Below are 12,123 nucleotides of genomic sequence, written 5' to 3'. Positions count from 1 at the left end.
CTTTTTGGGGTTAAGACCCATAGCATTGTTTGTTTCCTGTCCATTTTTGCTCATTGGTTTTAAATGTTTCAATTGGTGCAGGGAAGTCATGTGACTAAAGAATCCCATCTCCACTGGAGATTGCCAGCCTCTGCTCATTTCGATTGATGACCATGTAATTAACATTGACCTCAGAACAAATAAGTAATATTACTAATTGCTTTGAACTGGCTTTTTGAGTTAGAATTTGCTTCAAAAATGCTTTACTAAGTTGTTTATAAATTGGCAGCAAGGCTTCAACATGTTTTCCATTTGAAAAATGAAAATAAATATGTAGCAGAAGTAAACAAGAAGAAAAGTTTATAAATAAGCACAAATGGTAAAACTGCAGGACGCCATTGCCAGCAATCCGTTGCTAATAAAAAATCTTGGAGAATTCATTTCATAGCTTTAACTCTGGTCTGAGAAGACATTACAAAATTTACCCCAGAGTAAAAAAAATATAGTTTGATAACGACAGAATAACTGATATTAAAAAAATAAAGTGCACACATTTATTGAAGTGTTATTATAAATGTTTTTTTTTAAAAATGAAATGCATATAATTCTTACACAGAAACATGGAAAATAGGAGAATAGACCATTCAGTCCTTGAAGTCTGCTCCACTATTTAATGTGATTGTGGTTGATCATCCACATTCGGTACCCTGTTCTAGCCTTCTCTCTGCAAAAGAGACACAAGACACTGCAGATGAAACCTGGAGCAACAAACAATCTGCTGGAGGAACTCTGGGTCAAACAGCACCTGTGGGGGGATAGGAATTGTTGACGTTTTGGTCCTAATGCAGGGTTTCGACCCGAAACGTTGACAAATCCTTTCACCCCAACAGATTCTGCTTGACCCACTAACTTCCTCCAACAGATTGTTTCTTGCTTCTCTCCATAAACCTTGACCCCTCTAGCCCTAAGAAAAATGTCCATCTCCTTCTTAAATATATTTAATGACTTGGCTTCAACTGCTTTCTGTGGTAGAGGATTCCACAGGTTCACCACTCTCGGAAAATTTTCCTCATACCAGTCTTAGCTGGCTTAACCCTTGTCTTTAGACCATGACCCCCGGTCTTAGATTTCCCCGCCATTGGGAACATGCTTCCTATATCTAAATTTGCCTATTCCTGTTAGTATTTTGTTGGTTTCCATGTGATCCCATCCCAATCTTCTAAATTTGAGTGAATACAAACCTAACTGAATCAATCACTCTTCATCTGTCAAGGTTCATGATCTGTTGATGTGAAATTATTACACTTTTCAGTGAATGTTTTAATGTGAGTGAGTTCTTCTCAAGACTGCTGTCTCTTGATAATTTATTGATTTGGCTAGCGACTAAAGGATATGGGAATTTCTCAAGTGGGCGTCTTCACCTAATCTCTGGGAAGGAAAGGAAAATGGAAAAGCCTGACAAGTTCCAATGGCTACAACTTGCCAACACACAAGATCTTTAAGTTGAAAGAAGCAGACATACCTCTAAGTCCTAATGAAGGCTGTTGGCCAATAGGAATTCCACAAGACTGATTATATATTAAAAAATATCTTCCTCTTCATTCCCGTTGAAGTCTTGGGCAGTGAAAACTAATTGCTGGGATAACAGCCTTTACAAGGGGAAGGTTTTGGAAACCATTGAGCTATGTAACTCTGACAGCTTTTTCCATAGTCCATCCAAGATTCTGAAATTCTTCCAGGAAATCTTCCAGGATTTGAAAAATAGATCCAAAAACAAATCTGAGTGGGGAATGTAATAAAATTTGTCTGGTGCAAAAATCATCCACAAACTTCCTTTGCAATATTGGCTTTTAATGAGAATTATCCAATGGACAACTATCTGGAATCTGCAAAATGATTAAAATGGAATCTCAATTCATATTACTCTTGCTATAGACACATGGAAAACATTTGCATATGCATAGCAAACATCCTTTCCCAAGACTTTACCCTGCAATGTGGAAAACATTTATCAACGTCTTTCAGGCTCTTGAAAGATTTTTGTTTGTAAAAATAGCACAACCTTCAAAAAGGAATCTTTGGCAAATTCTTTTGACTGGGACAGGAGAAGAGATACACAAGAATATCAATATGAATGATGTTATCATGCACTTGTACATTTATAGATGCTTCTCACAAGCTCAGGAAGTTCCAAAGTGCTTCACAGAAAATCAACCTAGGAGATATGACTTGTGCAAATCAACTGGCACAAAGAGGACTTACTTATTACCCTTGAACACATGAAATGCTGTTGGAATGTTGCTAACATTTCTTGACAGGTAACTACACGTCAGCTAACAGTGAATAAGGTGCAATCAAAGAGGAAATGTAATTTCAATGAATTAATGTTCTATAGTAACAAAAATGCCATCATTCTCAGACATTAACTCAGCTCAATTTCTAACCAGCCTGTGGTTATATTGCATTATTGGGCTACGTTTAATGGTTACAAAGGGAAAAGTCAGAAGAAGCAACAAGACTATGAAGGCAAAATATCCTTGACGAGGGAATATTTCTTATCTATTTCCACAGTCAGCTCTGGTGTACACCTTCAGCACCACCAATAAAAAAGGCTGGGGCCTGGGATTCATTTGCAGTAAATGGGCTAAAGGTGACATGATTATGGGGACCTTGGGCTGAATTTAGTTGCAAAATCTTCAGCCTTATCTTTTGCATGCCTGTGGGTTCTGCCATCAAGGAACAGGATGTTTACGAGTCTTCCTTCTCCTGTTGTTCATTTACTTGGCACAATTTGTGATGGAGTCAGCAGGGCCACAGAGTCTTGAGCTGATTTGTTGGTTGTGGGATCACTTAACTCTGTCTATGGTGTGCTGCTCCTACTGTTTAGCATGCATGTCATCTGGCACGGTAGCATAGCAGTTAGCATAACGCTATTACAGCGCCAGCGACCTGGGTTCAATTCTCACTGCTGCCTGTAAGGAGTTTGTATGTTCTCCCCGTGTCTGCGTGGGTTTCCTCCGGGTATTCCGGTTTCCTCCCACATACCAATGACGTACAGGTTAGGAGCCGTGGGCATGCTATGTTGGTGTCAGAAGAGTGGCGACACTTGCGGGCTGCCCCCAGCACAATTTTAGCAATGCAAAAGGACATATTTCACTGTGTGTTTCGATGTACATGTGACCAATAAATAAATAAATATATAAATGCACTCTTGGTTCACTGGGTAGGGACCCATTTTCAAAGATATTTGGTGTTGCTGCAGGCAAATGCTGCTCATTTCTCCAGACTGAATCATGTTTGGCCAACTTGCTTGATGGGTAATTGGTGTTTGAGGAATATGTCACGGCATGATCTTACAGATAGCAGCATTATACAGTTCTGCTGCAGTCAAGTTTTGAGCTTGTTTTGCTCTTCACCACACAACGTGATAGACGGTGAGCTGGGTGCGAAAGAGAGACTATCAAAGAAGTTTTCCCATCAGCCCAGTGAATGGAGATACAGCCAATTTCAGAATCTGCCCCTCAGTCAACCTCTTCTTGCCATCAGCCTCTCAGCTTCACCATGCAACTCCTTTGCCATTTGTGTTTCTCAGGGCACCAGTGCTCAGTGGCTATACCTGATGATCTTTTATTCAAGAGGTCTGCAAATTGTAACCAGTCCTGAATATGTTATCCAATGCAACAATAATTCACAAGCAGGTATTTCAAATTTTAGACATCATATTCTCCGCAACTTTAAGGTAAGGTTTTCGTTAAAAGGAATGGGAGCAATATGCAAACATTTCTAACTGGATCAAAACATGGACAGACTCAAATCCTCATCATTAACGTTATAGGCTACTAAAGGGAATCAGATACTTTGCCATGGCCATTCTTCCTAGCAACTTGAATTAATGAACCACATTGTGGTGAGAGATGCACAGTTCCCAATATCAACTCTCAACATACTATGCTGCAAAGTGCAGCAACAAAATATATATCGTCTGCATTCACACAATGAAGAACATGCTTCTTTCATTAAAAACAAAGTTGGTAATATCTTACTAGGGTCATAATTGTTCCAGCTTTCGGGAGCAGCTTCATTTAAACACAACAGGTTTACTAGAGTCAGGGCAGATATTAAATTATACCAAACTCTCTAAGTCAGGCTTTTTCTTTTATGTTCCTCTCAGCTTTGTACCTTGGCATGAAGGGGACAACTCAGGTAGCAGTGGCCAATTTATGCAGCACCCCTGATCTTCCCAGTGCTACGACAATGCACACATACTCTCAGTTTGCCTCTCTGGTTGGTGCCCCAGCTGAAACAGCCTCTAACCAGCTGACTTGAGGAATGACAGCAGGGTCATCCTGATTTAGATAGAAGCATAGTGTCACACAGCATGGAAATGGGTTCTTCATCCTACTGAGTCCATGCTGATCATCAAGCACCCATTTGCATTCACCCTATATTAATCCCATTTTTAATTCCTTTTAAATATTTAAATTAACTGTGCTTTTGCTTCAGGCAATTGTGAGGGCACAACTGTGAGAGTCCTGGCAACAATCTTGGCAGGGAGGTGTTCGTTAAGTTCCTCACCCTAATTTACATGGACCCTCTCCTCATTAATGATAGGCAAGAGACAGGAGGCTGTGGACTTCAGGTTGGCATCAGGTCAGTTTTCTTCATTGAATTTCACTTGGAGCCCAAAGTCTACACTCTGTGGAAATGCTGGAGCAGATTTAATGGATGTGGTTGAGTGATCTTTGAGTCAAACATGCACACATACTCCTGTGGGTAATCTGATTCATGGCCTTACAGATGTTAGTATTGACAAACAATGCCATGTATTGAGAGTAAAGAGAGGCACTAGGATATATCGCTTTGATCTTTAACTGCAGTACAAGGAATAGTTTAATATCAATGCAAACTCTTCTAATATCAGATTCAAATTTGTGGCAAAGCCTGAAATGTGTTAATTTTCATAAAGTGAGGAAAGGATTAAGACAATTTGCCAGTTAGTTAGTATACTTGCTAAATATGTTGCCTAATATTTGGAAGAGAAAAGGAAAAAAAAAATTATGGTGGTGGTCAAAGAGCAGGGAATTGGGATCAGATTTCCATCCCTTTCAAAGAGCCAGCACAGGGATAATAGGTGGAATCGCCACCTTCAAAACTGGAAGGTTCTATAATAGCTGCATAAGCTTTTTGTTGAATATCAATAGGAAAACATCTTAATGTATCCAATTAAACATAGATTGGAAAAGGAAACAGATTTTGTATTCTGCAAAAAGTGCCATACTCTTAAACTACCAAAACAACAAGAGATTCCAGATGAGAGTTATCACCCCTGTTCTATTTTGCTTCCATCTACTAATGACCTTTCCCAATGTACCTCCTCCTTTCCACCTTTAGGGAAGACTGAAATCACTGATATAGGCCTGGAACTGTTTGAGGCCCAACTTTTCCATGCACTTCAGCTGTGCCCAATAGCTAGTCTGTTCGCCCATCTATACTCGAAGAATGCAAAGAAGCTCAGGGCTACAGGCCCTACAAAGGGATCCAGCCAAACATAGGACCTCTAGTTATTCTCCTGTGGTGGTATACTTTGGCAATTTGGTTAAGCCTTGCCTGTGATGTTCTGACCATTGTGCCGGAGCGATACCTTGCTAGCTATCAACTTGTGTTCTTGAAATTACCTCCAAACTCAGAGCACAGTAGGACATCGTTTGGTCAACTGGGCTTGTTTCAATTCTTTGACAGAACTGTCCAATTGGTCAAGTAGCCATCCCTACTTCATCCCCACTCTTACTTGCCTCTGGACCTGTAAATGTTATCTGTTAAAGTCTTTATTCTTTTCTATTTTGCAAGTTACAATGGGATCCACTTCCAGTATCTTTGATTCCAAATCATAACTAATTGTTGTGCAACTAAATTACCCCTCTTCTCGACCAATTTCTTTTGTGATCCCTGTTTACCAACCCTCCTGCTTTGTATCAATTTAACTTGGCGAGGCTGATTTCTCCCAACTCATTTTCATACAAGCCTCAATAGCAAAGGTGACAGCCTCTTCAACCAGCAAGAAAATTGTAATTCTATGCTTGCCCTGTGTTCACAACCATTTGTTTCTTTTGTTTAGTTCAACCTCCTGCCATTAACACCCTGCACCTCATCCACTCTACATCTCTATACCCCCAAGTCAGGGATACTGGGGCCATTTTTTGTCTAGTACTACATCAACTAAATTTGAGCCAATGCACACGTGACTTAGTGTCAATCTAAGAGATCTTTCTGGTTTGTATGGTTCTGCCACTCATTGGATAAACTTACTGTGACCTTTCCTTAGTTGCTTTGGAATATGGCAATGATAATTCGGAAATGTGTGTTTGGAATCTCTTCTCTTTTAACCCCAGTCTCTATCTTGTCTAATACCCTTGTACCAACAAAGTTGAGATGCCATTCTTAACTTTCTTTAACCCATATTTCGGTAATAATGTAGATGTCATTCTTCCACATGGAGATAGAGCCCAACCTTCGGACATCTCCAACAAAGCAGCATTTTATCCGTATCACACAGAAGCGTAAGCCAAGATTAGTGCTTAAATCTCTGGAGAGGATCTGAAAACTAGCAATAATTTCAGTTTATTTCGGTTTATATGTAAAATGAGAACGTTTTGACCTTTTGCTGACTGGGACAGAGATGCTTAATTCAGTGATATAGAGTTGCCTTGTTGTCATGCTCCCTCCCAGATGAAATGAGAGTATTTTATTTTGCGGTGAATATGGTGGGTAACATGTGCTATTTATTAATCAGACCTTACAGCCTCCAGCATAGTATGAATAGGATGCAGATAGATTGCTTTCATGTAAGAATACGTTAAATTAGAGTTACAATAAATAAGTTCATGATTTAATTAAATCCAGATAGTGCATACCATGTTAGTGATTGAAAAAGTAAAACACATTCTTACCCCCTACAAAGGGAAATTAATTTGTGGATACAGGTGAAAGCTGCCACCCTTGCCCCATGTTTTAAATGTGGAAAACTAAATAGTCATTCCAAGCCAGCTATTCAGCTGTGGTGGGCAAGATACCCAAAGCTAATCGTATCCTGTGCAGGCTTCACAATTCCATACTTAATATAAGATTCACCGGATAGCAACCTCCAGCAGGAACCCTGTCTGATATTTCATGATTGCACACACTTCAGTGGTATATCTCTTGCTTATAATCAGTCCTGACTAAAATCCAGCAGTTTAGTACTTAACAGATGTGAATGTTGTTGGTAACCCTGGCATTTACTGTCCATCCCTCATTGGTACGTGAGACTCCTTCAGTGGGGAGTTAAGAGTCAACTATATTGATGGGACTGGAGTCACATACATGCCAGACCTAAGAATGATGATTTGTCTTCCACAAGGTCCTTCATGAACCTGATGGGTTTTATACAGCCTGGTAGTTTCAATGTTATTATTGCTGAGACAAATTCCTTTAATTCCAGATTTATCTAATTGAATTTAAATTCCACGGATACCATAGCAGGATTTGTGGTCCAGGACTCTGGATACTAGTATAGTGAGTGCTAAGCCACTGTATCCAGTATCATGCAAGGCACAGAGTCAACCAGCTGAGCCACTGACTTTAATATATTCTATACAAAATTATGAATTGCAACAATACAGCAAAGCAGTTCTATCGTCCTTTCTACCTCATTGCCCATCAGTCTCAATACACGTTAGATTCACATAGCTGTGATGCTTGGTGCAATGCCAATCAAAGTTTCCATAATGCTAACAGTGGCAAGGGCATAGCCATAGGTTTACAGAAAAAGTTCAAAACATGATCTGGCTTATATTTCTCACCCAAATGTTTGTCTTTATCACTCAGGGAAGGTTCCAAGTCAATTTTATATAGAACTCTCTGGACTTGGTGAGCTGGCAAAAAATGCAAAACTTTGCACAAACTCCCTTTTCAGAGGTCCCGACAATGGAAAATATCTTATCAGGTTATAATTGGATTTTTACTGTGATCATACAGGCTTACAGTGGATGTCCCTGTTGCCTTCACAGCTGAGCATGCTACAATGCAGAAGGTTGGGTGCTAGGCAGCTTGACAGTTTGATTTATCCAAATAGTCCACCACCTGGTTTCTGCTGAGTTGAGGTGACTTACAAATCAACCAATAACAATAACTAGAACTCTTTAAAGAAAATAATAGTTGCAGGATAAATTCAGAGAACTAAGGAAACCTTTAAATGGACAGGTCTTTGCTTGGTAAAGTACTTTGGGCCTCATAATAGCAGATATCACAGGAAAAAGCATAGAGAATGCTAATATAAATGGAAAAACGTGATGGGCTTACACCTGTTTAAGTCATGGACCCAGTGTCGTAATGTTGGTGGGTGCTGGTGATCTTAGGACCAATCAGGGCCAAGGAGCATTGACACAAAGATAAATGGCAATTGTGTTGCCTGTGGTTAGGGGGTCTGATAATGGGAGATTATTCCGTGCAGGATAGAGCCTGGATGCAAAGGTAAGTTTAGGGACATGGTACTTCCTTCCAGTGCAACATTAATAAAGCATGGTTGTTCTGGAACCGACAACCAACCATTGACTAATGGTCACTCCCTCAAGATGATTCAATTTCCAATGCAAATTACATTATTGAAGTACGCCGGTCACATGATTGATACAAGGATGAAATATGACCAGAGGTTGAATTTTCAGCGCAGCATTCAACACAGAAAGAGAAAAATGTCATTTGTCATTTACCAATCTATATTAGATCCTGTTGCACTGAAAAATGATGGCATGGCCGGATCCAATACTTAAGTTGCAGCATGTTTTAAAAAAGAACAAAATACTCCCAATGTCATGGATACTAAAATCAATCTATTTCTAGCTCAACTTGCTGGAAAGATGGGCAAATATCTTAAAGTATACAAGGCTTCAGAATGATTTACAAAATTGAACTTACACTGGATATTATCTACCATGCAGCAGAGTATGTTTCTGATTCAAAACAAGCATTGTGCAACAGAGCATTTTGCAATAGAGTTGTTTTCCACTGAGATATAAACATGCAATGGGTACATCTCATGACAAAGGCAGACAATTTTTAACAAAACTATGCTTTTGCTAGATTCCATTTATCATTCAATTAAGTGTTCTCCAGGCTGAAGTTAATCATTGTGCAATAAACTATTTTGTAACAGATTATTTTCTAACTAGGAGGAACCAACCACATGTTGGGTTGGATTGGATGACAGTGCAATGACCACAATTAAAATCCAATTCTAACCTAATATTTTCCACTGTTGGGACCTCTGAAATGGGAGTTTGTGCAAAATTTTGTATTTCCTGCCAATTTGAAAAGTCCAGAAAATGCTATATAAAATAGAGTTGGAACATTCCTGAGTAGTTCAATTGATAACATAAAACATGTATGTGAGAAATATAGGCCGGATCATGTTTTGTTGTTTCCCTGAAATAGTCGATATCCTAAGAAAAATAAGCCAGCTGTATGTTTTTAATCAGATGGCAGTTCCTGTTGGAAGAGGGCACTTATAAAAACTTTGGACAAGGAAAGGGTGGGATCCACCTACATTACTAAATATCTTATCCATCAGCCACTGTCAATACCAACTCATGAGAAATTTTCACCTTGGTAAGGTAATGAAAGGCAACTAGTACCTGAGAATTCTGTTGGAGTACCTTTGGGAGAGATACAAAAAATTGAATTAGCAAAGAAAACTTGATTGGTATTAAGTATTCTCCAAGGGGTTACATGGGTGTTATTTTCTATATATAGTTATCAGTGCTATGCTGAATTGCAAATTCTATTGATTGGAAAAATGAAATTGGAATTTAGTCTACTGCAGTTCTTGTCTTAGGAAAGCAATTCCTTCCAATCAGAAGTGTTGCTTTGTTAAGGTGACAGTAGAAATTATTTTTGTATACAATTAATCATTCAAACCCCCAAAATATGGTTTTGATAGAAAATGATATTTTATTAGCATAAAGAAAAATATGTGGGATGAGAAATCAATTATGTTTGAAGGAAAATGTACTGGTGGTAGAACTCTCCAACACAGAGGCTTAAAAATATTCACTACTGGAAATGGAAAGGAAAAACTGTGAACCCCGTCACAGAACGAGTAAAGGGAGTAGAGACTGTTTGAACAAAAAGCATATAATTTCTGTCCTTGCAGATATCTGCATCTCAATAATGTTCCTTTCTACAGTGCAGTGCTACTGAGAGCAAGCCCACATATATGGAGTAGCTGTTTAATCAACTTACATTAGGTGAGTTTTGTTTCTGTTACAGAGACATTCTGTAAGTCCCTTTCCATCGTTTGACTTCCAGCACTTAGGGATTTTGATTCTGTGGACTGGCAGTTTTGGTGGAGTTCCTCAAAATGGAGTCAGGAATGGTGGAAATCCTGGTCAAATCAAACAGAAATGGTCAAAATAAGCAAGGTATTCATCTTGCATCCAAAATGCTTTACAGTCCTGAGGCTTCAACTGCTCTGACTTCAGTTTCTCTCTCACTGACATTCTGCACACATGTTGATCGCCCAGAGTTTCAAATTAACTTTTGTTTGCAATGTGATATTTCTAAAACATAATAGTCAGGGACAAAGAAATTACTTTGTCCAAAATATCCGGACTGCTAAATCAAGGGAACCTGATTAATGTAAAATATTCTGCATGAGCTTAAGATGAGATTTTCATTCCAGTGAGCTTTGCATTTGTCAGGAGTGCAAAAATGTCTACATGGAGTTTATGATTTTCCTTCCAAGAATTCCTTTTTGTACTGCTGATGTTCAGTTGCACAGTGAAATTGTTCACCTGACAACAGACCTTCTTAGCTTCCACGTTGCCAGTGAGTTATTGAACATTAAAAAGGCCAAGCCAATTTCATCCAGAATGCTTAAAGTACTCAAAAGTAGCCAAGTAGAGGTAGCAAAAAGCTTCATCTTCCAGGATAGACAAAAATGGGAATGTGCTGATAACAATCAAATCAAGGCTATTGTTAGGAGGAACAGGAGTGCAGCCTTGACCAAGACAATGAAAGCTAAAGCACGACCTCTCGGGGCATCAGGGTACATGGGCCAGCCCTTAGTTATTCTGTAAGCAGCTTGGTTGCTATTTGTGACCTCTTTTTCACAAAACGACTCACAAAAGAGTTTTTTTTATTCAAAAAGTGTACCTTATTTATAATATATACAGTAAATGCAGTCAGGAAATGTCTTTGCATTCATTGGACATCAAATCAATCTGTTTTCTTACATTGCAACAATGCTACTGACATTTCCTCCTTAAACAATACATCACTGAGGTGGTTGAGAGGCTGTTACACAAGATCTAGCCTCTCAATGTTCAATGGCAGCAGAAGCTTCAAAAGGGGCTTAAGTAAAGATCTTGCCATGACAGCTCTGCCTGTCATTTGGCTTAGTTTTTGGCAGCTCTAAAGAGCCTACTGATACTAAACTGGTGATGAGTTTGGGATGTTGCTGCTGGAGGGAGAGCAGGGCAGTGATCAAGTGTGAAAGTAACAACACTCAAAGTGGAAGAGGCAGTGGATGAGGTGGATGTGTCAGTGAACATAGAACAGTATTGCACAGGAACAGGCCCTTCGGCCCATGAACTAATTAAGCTAATGACACCTGATCCCTTCTGCCTGCACGTGGTCCATATCCTTCCACTCTCTGCATATTCATGTGCCTATCTAAAAGCCTCTTAAATGCCTTTATCGCACTTGCCTCCGCCACCGCCCCTGGCAGCACATCCCAGGCACCCACCAAAAAAAACCTGCCCCGAACATCTAGTTTGAACTTTCTCCCCTTACCTTAAATGCATGTCCTCTAGTATTAGACATTTTGACTCTGGGAAAAAGATACCAGCTGTCTACTCCATCTATGCCTCTCATAATTTTATAAACTTCTATCAGATCTTCCCTCAGCCTCCGCCGCTCCAGAGAAAACAACCCTAGTTTGTCTACCATCTAACTTGATTTCTCTCAGCCACTGCCCTGCATATTATTGATAGTTTAATGAGATTATTACTTTTTTAAAATCTGGAAGCAGTATAGTATGTATGAGATTATTATATCGTTAAGAAGTGAGGGTTGGAGTCATAATGTCTTACAGCATGGAACCAGGCTCTG

General features: G+C 39.3%; 1 protein-coding gene across 2 annotated transcripts in view; it reads right to left on the bottom strand.

Annotated features, from left to right (window-relative positions):
* The window catches only part of ddr2a (discoidin domain receptor tyrosine kinase 2a), a 130,768-nt gene that overhangs the window by 101,706 nt on the left and 16,939 nt on the right, over positions 1 to 12,123 (bottom strand). For both annotated transcript variants that reach the window (XM_052011065.1, XM_052011067.1), the window contains exon 2: positions 10,255 to 10,396. The gene's annotated coding sequence lies outside the window, so the exon portion shown is untranslated. The remainder of the gene's footprint in view (positions 1 to 10,254; positions 10,397 to 12,123) is intronic.

The sequence above is a fragment of the Pristis pectinata genome, chromosome 3, assembly GCF_009764475.1.
Source record: "Pristis pectinata isolate sPriPec2 chromosome 3, sPriPec2.1.pri, whole genome shotgun sequence".
Taxonomy (NCBI): Eukaryota; Metazoa; Chordata; class Chondrichthyes; order Rhinopristiformes; family Pristidae; genus Pristis; species Pristis pectinata.
Note: the sequence above shows the minus strand (reverse complement) of the source record. Positions and strands in the feature narration are given on the sequence as shown.